Raw genomic sequence first — 9,498 nt, 5'->3', positions numbered from 1 at the left:
TATGCTTTAAATGTTTTATTAGTACAGACAGTATCAACAAAATATGAATGACCAGTGCTCAAAAAGGCTGTTTCAGTCCTTTGGTCCAAACTTGATGTTTCATCAGAGCAATTTGAAAGTTCAATATAGCGTCACTCATAGTTTTCTTCTGAATGCATAGTTTTCTTCTGAAATTACATTTTAAACAACTTGGCGTGCAAATCTTTCACTTCTGGTGTTTCCTTGGTCCACCATATCAAACAGAGCAGTTTAAATGAAGGTATAAATGCTGTAAACTTGTGTAAAAACAAACTGGAGCTAGGAAATCTCATCAAGCATGTCCTGTGAATGAAGTGCTTCCCAGCCACAGGATGACCTTTTTATCCATGACGATGTAGTAGCTGCTGATCGCTCGTCTGGTGGTTCCTGATGCACGGATATAGGGTGAAGCTCATCTAAGAACTCTTCAAGACTCCAGCATGACTAAGAAAAATGTTTGAAAACAAATTGCAATCAAATTCTATGATATATTTAAAAGAACATTTAAAGTAAATAAAACATTCAAGAAATCTAAACTCACCTTTTGAAAATCTACATGATGATCCACAACTTGACTCTCCCAGCTGGTTGAGGTGACAGGTTATGGAAAAGTAGAAAAAACACATACATCACTGTTGGATCTCCAAAAACAATTAGGTTAACCACTATGACTAGAACTGGAAAAACAGGCAGCTGTCTGTCCAGAATCCTGAATTTAACACAACACTTGGAGCAAAATTTAGAGGAGTATAAATTTTTTTTATATCATTTAGTGATGCTGACTTTCCCAAAATATTGGCCACAGTGTAAAAAATATTCATAAATTTTCTGTAAGTGTGTGCGTGTGTGTGTGTGTGTGTGTGTGTGTGTGTGTGTGTGTGTGTGTGTGTGTGTGTGCGTGTTTCTTTACCAGATTCAACTTGTTAGGCCCTTTCAGGTCCAGTATTGAGGCCACCTATCCTGGAGTCTAGCAGATGTTTCAGGTCCAAATATAATCTAAAATATTTGGATAAGCAGAAGAGGAAAAGTGCAAAGCAAAGAGCAAAACATTATTTAAATAACAGTTCACCCACAATACAAAACTTATCACCTTCATGTCATTTGTTATTCTTTAATGCTCTAATACCCTCTCAGCTTGTGAAACAAATACAGAACTTTATCAAACATACCTTCATTATTATCACCACATATGACCAAGAAGGTGTGCTTGGTCATTTCACCAACTCTGGAAATACACCATCCGTCTCTAATCAGCCACCGTCTCAGGGTCTTGTGTTATTGTATAGAGAACTGTGGCTGTTAAAAAACAACACATTAGTATCTAACACATATGCATAACCTTCAGATAAAAAAGAGAGATGAACATCACAAAGTATGCCTCACACTTTTTCAGATATCTTTTGATTCAGATGTTGATTATTGATAATAAATCTACAAATCAAACCTGTACCATCATTAGGCTGCTCAAATATGAATCAGTTGATTAATTTTACAGACTGGTGGCTGTTTACAACGCACTAAATTGTCTTTAATATAACGGAAATGTTGTGTACAGTACATGCTAAGTTTAGCCTATAGTTTTAAGCACAATATCATGCGGGAGAAAAAGCTTGACTAAGATGTTCCTGACTACAGAAATAGCCTAACTTACTAACGTCAGACATCCCGAGTTGGGAAAATCATTTTCGGGGGATACAGAGTTGATTTGCGGGAGGTAGCGGGAGAGATGAGTACCTGAAGAGCGGTGGGATGAGTTGCGCGCGACGTACATGAAGAGCTGGGAGGGATGCGGTGGAGAGGGGTGTGCAAAATGTTTAATGACAGGGCGGGAGACGCGCGATTTCCGGGAGATTATCATTCATTTGCGGGCATCTACTTGGGCATCTGGGAGTCTCTGTGCATTTGCGGGATAACGTTAACGTTAGTCCCGCAACTTCCGGGAGACTTCTGTAACGTTAAATGACTGAGAAAGTGCAAACGCGGTCATTTAAAGACATTAATGTTAACATTCCGGTTGTCAACACTTAACGTAATATAATTCAAGCGTACGTTATCACGCGAGTCTATGGACTAACAGAATATGGACGGCCACGAATGAACCAGTTTAAAATGGCCGCGGTGTTTAAAATAACCAAATTAACGTACACGAATAACAAACAATCATATGTTTTAGTCAGGAAGCCTTTTACAAGTAAGCATATGTTCATTTACTCACCAGATATGTTTTAGAAACTCTCCAAAGCTCATGGAAACCGTCCTGTGTTGCCGTTAGCATCCGGGCAGAGTAGGCTAAGTTAGGCTGCTCCGGGGATTCCCTCGCTAGTTTGCTTCGAATTAAAGTAGAAGTGTCGATTTTATTTTACAGATGGGTAACAACGCACCAAAATGGCATTAAGCGTTGCAGAAATGTGTTGAACATGTACATTTGATGTTTTATGCACTATTTATGCGTAAGCATATATACAAAACATTCTTGAAAAGAAGTGAATAGTAATGCAGTTAAGCTAGATACACAAACGACCATGAATGAACCGCAAAAGTTTAAAATTGTCATTCCATTCTAAAGTTATTAACTTAACAATATGTTTACAACTGTATTTCCTTAAAGAAAGTCAGTAAAATACCAACATTTAGGTAGTTTGACTCACCAGTTGCTGTTCTAAACCTCAGATGGAAAATCCCAACAAACACACAACGTTGCCTCAACGTAGCGACCTTCCTACAACGTTGTACCAACATTGCAAAAAGGTTGAGGATTCTACGTTGTTTCTAAAGGTTGTCACAACGATGTCATAAGGTTGCCATTTAAACATCATGAGGGTCGCACCCAACAAACACAGTTACGTTGTAGCGATGTCTGCACAACGTTGTATTTTTTCAAAGGCAACGTTGCCGCTTACGTGCTCGCTACATTGTCACAACGTAGAAATGTAAGACGTGAGAAGGCTGTAGCAACGTTGTCGTGCGACATTCAGCAACCGCGAGGCGGCGTTCTTACTACTTGTATTAATATTTTTTGTGGCAGTTTATCAATACTGCCTAGAATACAGGATAAGCAGCAATTCTTTTCCAGTATTGCTTAATATGAAATATTGTTCATTTATTTTTCCTATTTAATTTAACAATTGCATGTGTAAACTTTAAAGTGTTTAAAATAACACACAAATGAATATAATCAAACTTTTTATTATATATTTCACAACATTTAATACATACAGTACACATCTAATTATAAGCAAACAGTATATGTTTAGAGTATATGTTTAGATTATATATATATATATATATATATATATATATATATATATATATATATATATATATATATATATATATATATATATATATATATATATATATAATTAAACTAAAGGGTAAACAAACAAGAAAAGCAAACAAGAAATCATTAAAATGTAAATATACATATAAATAAATATATAAATTAAAATTCAGACACTGGGCAGTGAAGCTCTGGACTGGAGAATACAGCAGACCGGGGAGCGCAGCTGAAGACCAGTCGTAGTTGTTGGTATGGAGAAAGCAGTCAGAGGAAGAAACAAATCCAACAGATAATCCAGCTTCAGAGATCCACAGCAGACACAAGTCAAAATAGGCAGTGAACAAGAGAGGACAGATGGAAACAACTATGACTAGCAAGTTATTGAAGTTTCAGACATTTATTGTAATTTCATTACATATAAAATCTCCAGTGAGTAATTATGTAGCCTACTTTATTTTATTGCTTTAATATATCATATACCAAAATTACATACAATTAAATGAATTTAGAGATACAGGGAAAACAGGTTTGAGTTAACAGAAGTCAGAGTTAGTCTCCCAATACTTACTTAAATTATGAGAAGAGAAAGAAGAGGTCCTATAGTTGTGGCGTTGCTCGCTGTAAATGGAATGTTAAAATTAGTGTCATTTCAATAACAGCTGTACAAAATAATAAAGTAATTTTTCATAAGCATGATCTATTTTCCACATTATGAACATGCTGTTTTAGGTAACGATACTACATTTATTATGATAGTAAATAGAGTAGTATACTTCTTACCTCATTCAATTATTCTTTCCATAGATCAGGAATTACAGCAACACTGATCTGAGGTGAATTCAACAGCTGAAAAAATTCTGAAAGACAAGTTACATAAGTAATTTGAAAACAACAGTGAGTGGTTAAACAATAGAGTTTTATGCAACTTACACATACTTAAAATCCAGAAATTATCAATAGAAGATTACCTCCATGTGAAAATAGCCTGTTGAGCAAAGAAAAGAGTGGGTTTTAAATAAAACATCAAAAGATAAATCAAAATAGAAATTTAGACTAGCAGACCTTTTTATTAATATCTATATTAATCAGGCATATGAACATCAACTTATATACTTTAACTTATAGGGATAGCTCACCCAAAACTGACAATTCTGCCATTTAGCCTCATCCTTTATTTGATCCAAACTTATTTAGCTTTTTTTCTGCTAAACAATAAAAAAGATGTATTAAATAAAGCTGGAAAACTGTAACTATTTAATTCCATAGTGTTTTCCTACTATGAAAGCAAATGCTTACAGTCTTTAATGTTCAACAGAATAAAGAAACTTAAAGGTTTGGAATCACTTAGGCTATTATTTACAGGGCAAATAATTCGTGAGTACATATCATTTTTGAGTGAACTGTTCCTTTAACGGGACGCAAACTGCACAGAGATGTTTTGTATTTAAAAGTTATTTTGTGTGTTTTGTAAAAAGTGGATCGGCTCGTGTGATAAAGTATCAGACTGATCACTATGGATATGGAAAAAACTGAACTTCAAAAACATTATTTTCCATTTGACTAAAGACTAAGCGTAGGTAAATAATCAGGAAATGTTTTATCGAAAGATTTAACATAATGATTTTAATGTTGTTGCCGTCCGTGAACGGAATGCTGAAATGTTACTCGCTCGTAATAACTTCATTACGGCTTTTGTGTGTGTGTAATGTTGGAACAGATTGTTGTCGAAATCGTAGGTTTGTTTGAATATTCACGATTTACGTATCTTATTTAGCAAGAAGAAATAAAACAATACTCACGTCTCCTCGGTCGTTGATGAATGAGACGACGGCTTGTTGAAATTTAAACTGATTCAGCTGTGACCAGTAAATGTTGTACAGTGGTCGTCCACGCCACCCAAGCACAACCTAAAGTATGCGGCCCTCGTGATGTTTAAATGGCAACCTTATGTCATCGTTGTGACAACGTTTAGCAACAACGTAGAATCCTCAACCTTTTTGCAAGGTTGGTACAACGTTGTAGGAAGGTCGCTACGTTGAGGCAACGTTGTGTGTTTGTTGGGCATGCTTTAGGTTGTGCTTAGGTGGCGTGGACGACCACTGTACAACATTTACTGGTCACAGCTGAATCAGTTTAAATTTCAACAAGCCGTCGTCTCATTCATCAACGACCGAGGAGACGTGAGTATTGCTTTATTTCTTCATGCTAAATAAGATACATAAATCGTGAATATTCAAACAAACCTATGATTTCGACAACAATCTGTTCCAACATTACACACACACAAAAGCCGTAATGAAGTTATTACGAGCGAGTAACATTTCGGCATTCCGTTAACGGACGGCAACAACATTAAAATCATTATGTTAAATCTCTCGATAAAACATTTCCTGATTATTTACCTACGCCTTGTCTTTAGTCAAATGGACAATAATGTTTTTGAAGTTCAGTTTTTTCCATATCCATCGTGATCAGTTAGTATGATACTTCATCACACAAGCCGACCCACTTTTTACAAAACACAAAATAACTTTTAAAAACAAAACATCTCTGTGCAGATTGCGTCCCGTTAAAGGAACAGTTCACTCAAAAATGATATGTACTCACGAATTATTTGCCCTGTAAATAATAAGTGATTCCAAACCTTTAAGTTTCTTTATTCTGTTGAACATTAAAGACTGTAAGCATTTGCTTTCATGGTAGGAAAACACTATGGAATTAAATAGTTACAGTTTTCCAGCTTTATTTAATACATCTTCTTTATTGTTTAGCAGAAAAAAAAGCTAAATAAGTTTGGAACAAATAAAGAATGAGGCTAAAATGGCAGAATTGTCAGTTTTGGGTGAGCTATCCCTATAAGTTAAAGTATATAAATTGAGGTTCATATGCCTAATTAATATAGATAGTAATTAAAAGGTCTGCTAGTCTAAATTTCTATTTTGATTGGTCTTTTGATGTTTTATTTAAAACCCACTCTTCTCTTTGCTCAACAGGCTATTTTTACATGGAGGTAATCTTCTATTGATAATTTCTGGATTTTAATTATGCGTAAGTTGCATGAAACTATTGTTTAATCACTCACTGTTGTTTTCAAATTACTTATGTAACTTGTCTTTCAGAATGTTTTCAGCTGTTGAATTCACCTCAGATCAGTGTTGCTGTAATTCCTGATGGAAAGAAGAATTGAATGAGGTAAGAAGTATACTATTCTATTTACTATTAAATGTAGTTATGTTACCTAAAACAGCATGTCCATAATGTGGAAAATAGATCATGCTTATGAAAAATTACTTTATTATTTTGTACAGCTGTTATTGAAATGACACTAAGTTTAACATTTCATTAACAGCGAGCAACGCCACAACTACAGGACCTCTTCTTTCTCTTCTCATAATTTACAGTAAGTATTCGGAGACTAACTCTGACTTCTGTTAACTCAAACCTGTTTTCCCTGTATCTCTAAATTTATTTAATTGTTTGTAATTTTGGTATATGATATATTATTAAAACATTAAAATAAAGTAGGCTACATAATTACTCTGGAGATTTTATATGTAATGAAATTACAATAAATGTCTGAAACTTCAATAACTTGCTAGTCATAGTCATTTCCTGTGTAGTGCTGTTGTGTCAAGCTCTGATCTGTCCTCTCTTGTTCACTGCCTATTTTGACTTTTGTCTGCTGTGGATCTCTGAAGCTGGATTATCCGTTGAATTTGTTTCTTCCTCTGACTGCTTTCTCCATACCAACAACTACGACTGGTCTTCAGCTGCGCTCCCCGGTCTGCTGTATTCTCCAGTCCAGAGCTTCACTGACCAGTGTTTGAATTTTAATTTATATATTTATTTATATATTTATTTACATTTTAATGATTTCTTGTTTACTTTTCTTGTTTGTTTACCCTTTAGTTTATATATATATATATATATATATATATATATATATATATATATATATATATATATATATATATATATATATATATATATATATAAACTTTATTTTATACTGTTTGCTTATAATTAGATACTGTATGTGTACTGTATGTATTAAATGTTGTGAAATATATAATAAAAAGTTTGATTATATTCATTTGTGTGGCATTTTTACACTTTAAAGTTTACACATGCAGTTTTTAAATTAAATAGGAAAAATAAATGAACAATATTTCACATTAAGCAATACTGGAAAAGAATTGCTGCTTATCCTGTATTCTAGGCAGTAATGATAAACTGCCACAAAAAAATATTAATACAAGTAGTAAGAACGCCGCCTCGCGGTTGCTGAATGTCGCACGACAACGTTGCTAGCCTTCTCACGTCTTACATTTCTACGTTGTGACAATGTAGCGAGCACGTAAGCGGCAACGTTGCCTTTGAAAAAATACAACGTTGTGCAGACATCGCTACAACGTAAATGTGTTTGTTGGGATGGCGTCTGGAAAATTCTTCAGTGACTGGGGCTGCATGTATTCCCGGATGTTGGAAATAACACCACCAAGTGTTGAAAAGATAACTCCTTGATTTCGCACTGAATAAAATCAATTCTAACTCTTATTATACTCATTTATCAAAATCTAACTCTTTAACGTCAACACTTTACTCTGAATTGCTTCAACACCGAGAATTTAACTCTGATGGATTTGCTGTGTACATATTTGGAAATCTTTAATTCTTGACCATTTTTGTAAGTTTTGAAAAATATTTAAAAACAAATATGTGTTCAAATATAGTTTCTACAATTAGGCAATATTTGCCTGTTTTTCCTGTGTTTAAAAAAAAAAAAAACTTTAAAAATATAATTGCCTACTAAAAATGTTTAGGAGTATATGTATTTGATTAAAAAATAATTTCATCTCATTTTTATAAATAAGTTCATCCACATTTATTGTTAATTAGAAATGCATTTTAAAATATATTTAGAATATTTCAATAGAACTGTACTCTATGATAAAGCTGTAAGATACCAGGTGTTTTAGTAACAGTAAAAGTGGAGTCAAAGATCAATGTGTATTGGCCACTTCAGCACACATGAAGCACGAGAGCTGACATTCATTAACCCTCTCCTTTATCAACACTAACCAGGAAAGCAGAATGCCATCGTGTGTCGGCTCAGTTTGGATTCTCTGGAGGAAATGTGACGGCCTGTGGTTTCTAACCAATCGTGACACAAGAGTGTAATGGCTGTGGTGTTTAAAGCCCTTCCTCTTGAAAGTTTGACTCAACAGACCGCTAATGGCATAAATTACGATTCTCTGCTCTCTAGTGGCCACATTGTATTATTACGTATTAAGTAACGAAGACGTAGAAAATGTTACGATTTTTACACAGGTTCAGCATTTTACATATTGTTGAACTTTTTATAAAAAAAATAAATAAATAAATAAAAAAAAACGTATGTATTATTTTATTCCCCAGGTAGCTCTTGACAATGCAATGCCCATTTATTTGCGAATACATTATATCAATTTGCTGTGAACTGATACTCTTGTTAAAAGGTCCAGGATTGGAGATGTAATCGCCACAGAATACTTCAACTTAAATAAAAATGCTTACAGTCGTCAACATTTGAAGTTTCATCAAAATTTATCAAAAACTACTGAACATTAGAGGAGTGGGACAGTTTTAACATTTTTTTTGCATTTCCTTCAGTTTTTCAGTGTTTTTGTGGAAACCCAAAACATCAATATAATAAACCCAAATCTTTCAGACATCCAGCCACATTGCTATTAGCCTATATGTGTACATGTGATAATATATGCAGAATTTAAACTTGAACAGATTTAAATGTATTTCATCAGGCTAGATTTAATTTACAGCTTTTTGGTAAACATAAAGGTAAATGAGTTAAATTGGCCACATAAAAACAAACTATTACAAGGACAGGCAAACATTTTTTTACTGACAATCTAGAGTGAGCCTTTACTAAACTACTTCTTTGAACTATGAAATAAGTTAATTGATCTAATAATTATTATTTTAAATTAAATTACATTGAAATCAAATTTAAACTGTACTTTGTTAATATGGCAAGCTTTTAAATTAGTTTTGTAATTGGGGACAGTTGCAACAGAATGTTGGAACTATCCCAACTCTGTCAACCCAGATTAAACTCTCTATGCTATAGGGAGATACAATGAATAATTAAAAGTACACAAATAAATAATTCACAAAAAACGATTAGACAGAATGAGAAATTT

The 9,498-nt window shown here is 33.7% G+C and overlaps 3 long non-coding RNA genes across 13 annotated transcripts; 1 reads left to right on the top strand and 2 right to left on the bottom strand.

Annotated features, from left to right (window-relative positions):
• Nucleotides 1–2,950, bottom strand: LOC141377504 (uncharacterized). Its single transcript, XR_012389716.1, has 6 exons — nucleotides 2,667–2,950; nucleotides 2,234–2,345; nucleotides 1,188–1,314; nucleotides 929–1,014; nucleotides 560–602; nucleotides 1–462 (listed from the first exon to the last, which is right to left on the bottom strand). It is a non-coding gene; the product is annotated as an uncharacterized lncRNA (long non-coding RNA).
• A 516-nt stretch (nucleotides 2,951–3,466) lies between these two features.
• LOC110439157 (uncharacterized) lies at nucleotides 3,467–5,320 on the bottom strand. 8 transcript variants are annotated; one of them, XR_012389714.1, is made up of 6 exons: nucleotides 5,098–5,320; nucleotides 4,435–4,500; nucleotides 4,235–4,283; nucleotides 4,079–4,155; nucleotides 3,867–3,916; nucleotides 3,467–3,596 (listed from the first exon to the last, which is right to left on the bottom strand). It is a non-coding gene; the product is annotated as an uncharacterized lncRNA (long non-coding RNA). The 8 variants fall into 8 exon arrangements; XR_012389715.1 differs by having other exon boundaries at nucleotides 4,267–4,283; XR_012389712.1 differs by having other exon boundaries at nucleotides 4,229–4,283; nucleotides 4,435–4,503; nucleotides 5,098–5,216.
• Nucleotides 5,321–5,396: 76 nt separating this feature from the next.
• Nucleotides 5,397–7,135, top strand: LOC141377505 (uncharacterized). Of its 4 annotated transcripts, none has more exons than XR_012389720.1 (5): nucleotides 5,397–5,478; nucleotides 6,292–6,308; nucleotides 6,418–6,490; nucleotides 6,648–6,702; nucleotides 6,997–7,135. It is a non-coding gene; the product is annotated as an uncharacterized lncRNA (long non-coding RNA). The 4 variants fall into 4 exon arrangements; XR_012389718.1 differs by having other exon boundaries at nucleotides 6,648–6,698; nucleotides 6,997–7,120; XR_012389719.1 differs by having other exon boundaries at nucleotides 6,292–6,346; nucleotides 6,648–6,698; nucleotides 6,997–7,120.
• Nucleotides 7,136–9,498: the final 2,363 nt, after the last annotated feature.

The sequence above is a fragment of the Danio rerio genome, chromosome 14, assembly GCF_049306965.1.
Source record: "Danio rerio strain Tuebingen ecotype United States chromosome 14, GRCz12tu, whole genome shotgun sequence".
Lineage (NCBI taxonomy): Eukaryota > Metazoa > Chordata > Actinopteri > Cypriniformes > Danionidae > Danio > Danio rerio.
Note: the sequence above shows the minus strand (reverse complement) of the source record. Positions and strands in the feature narration are given on the sequence as shown.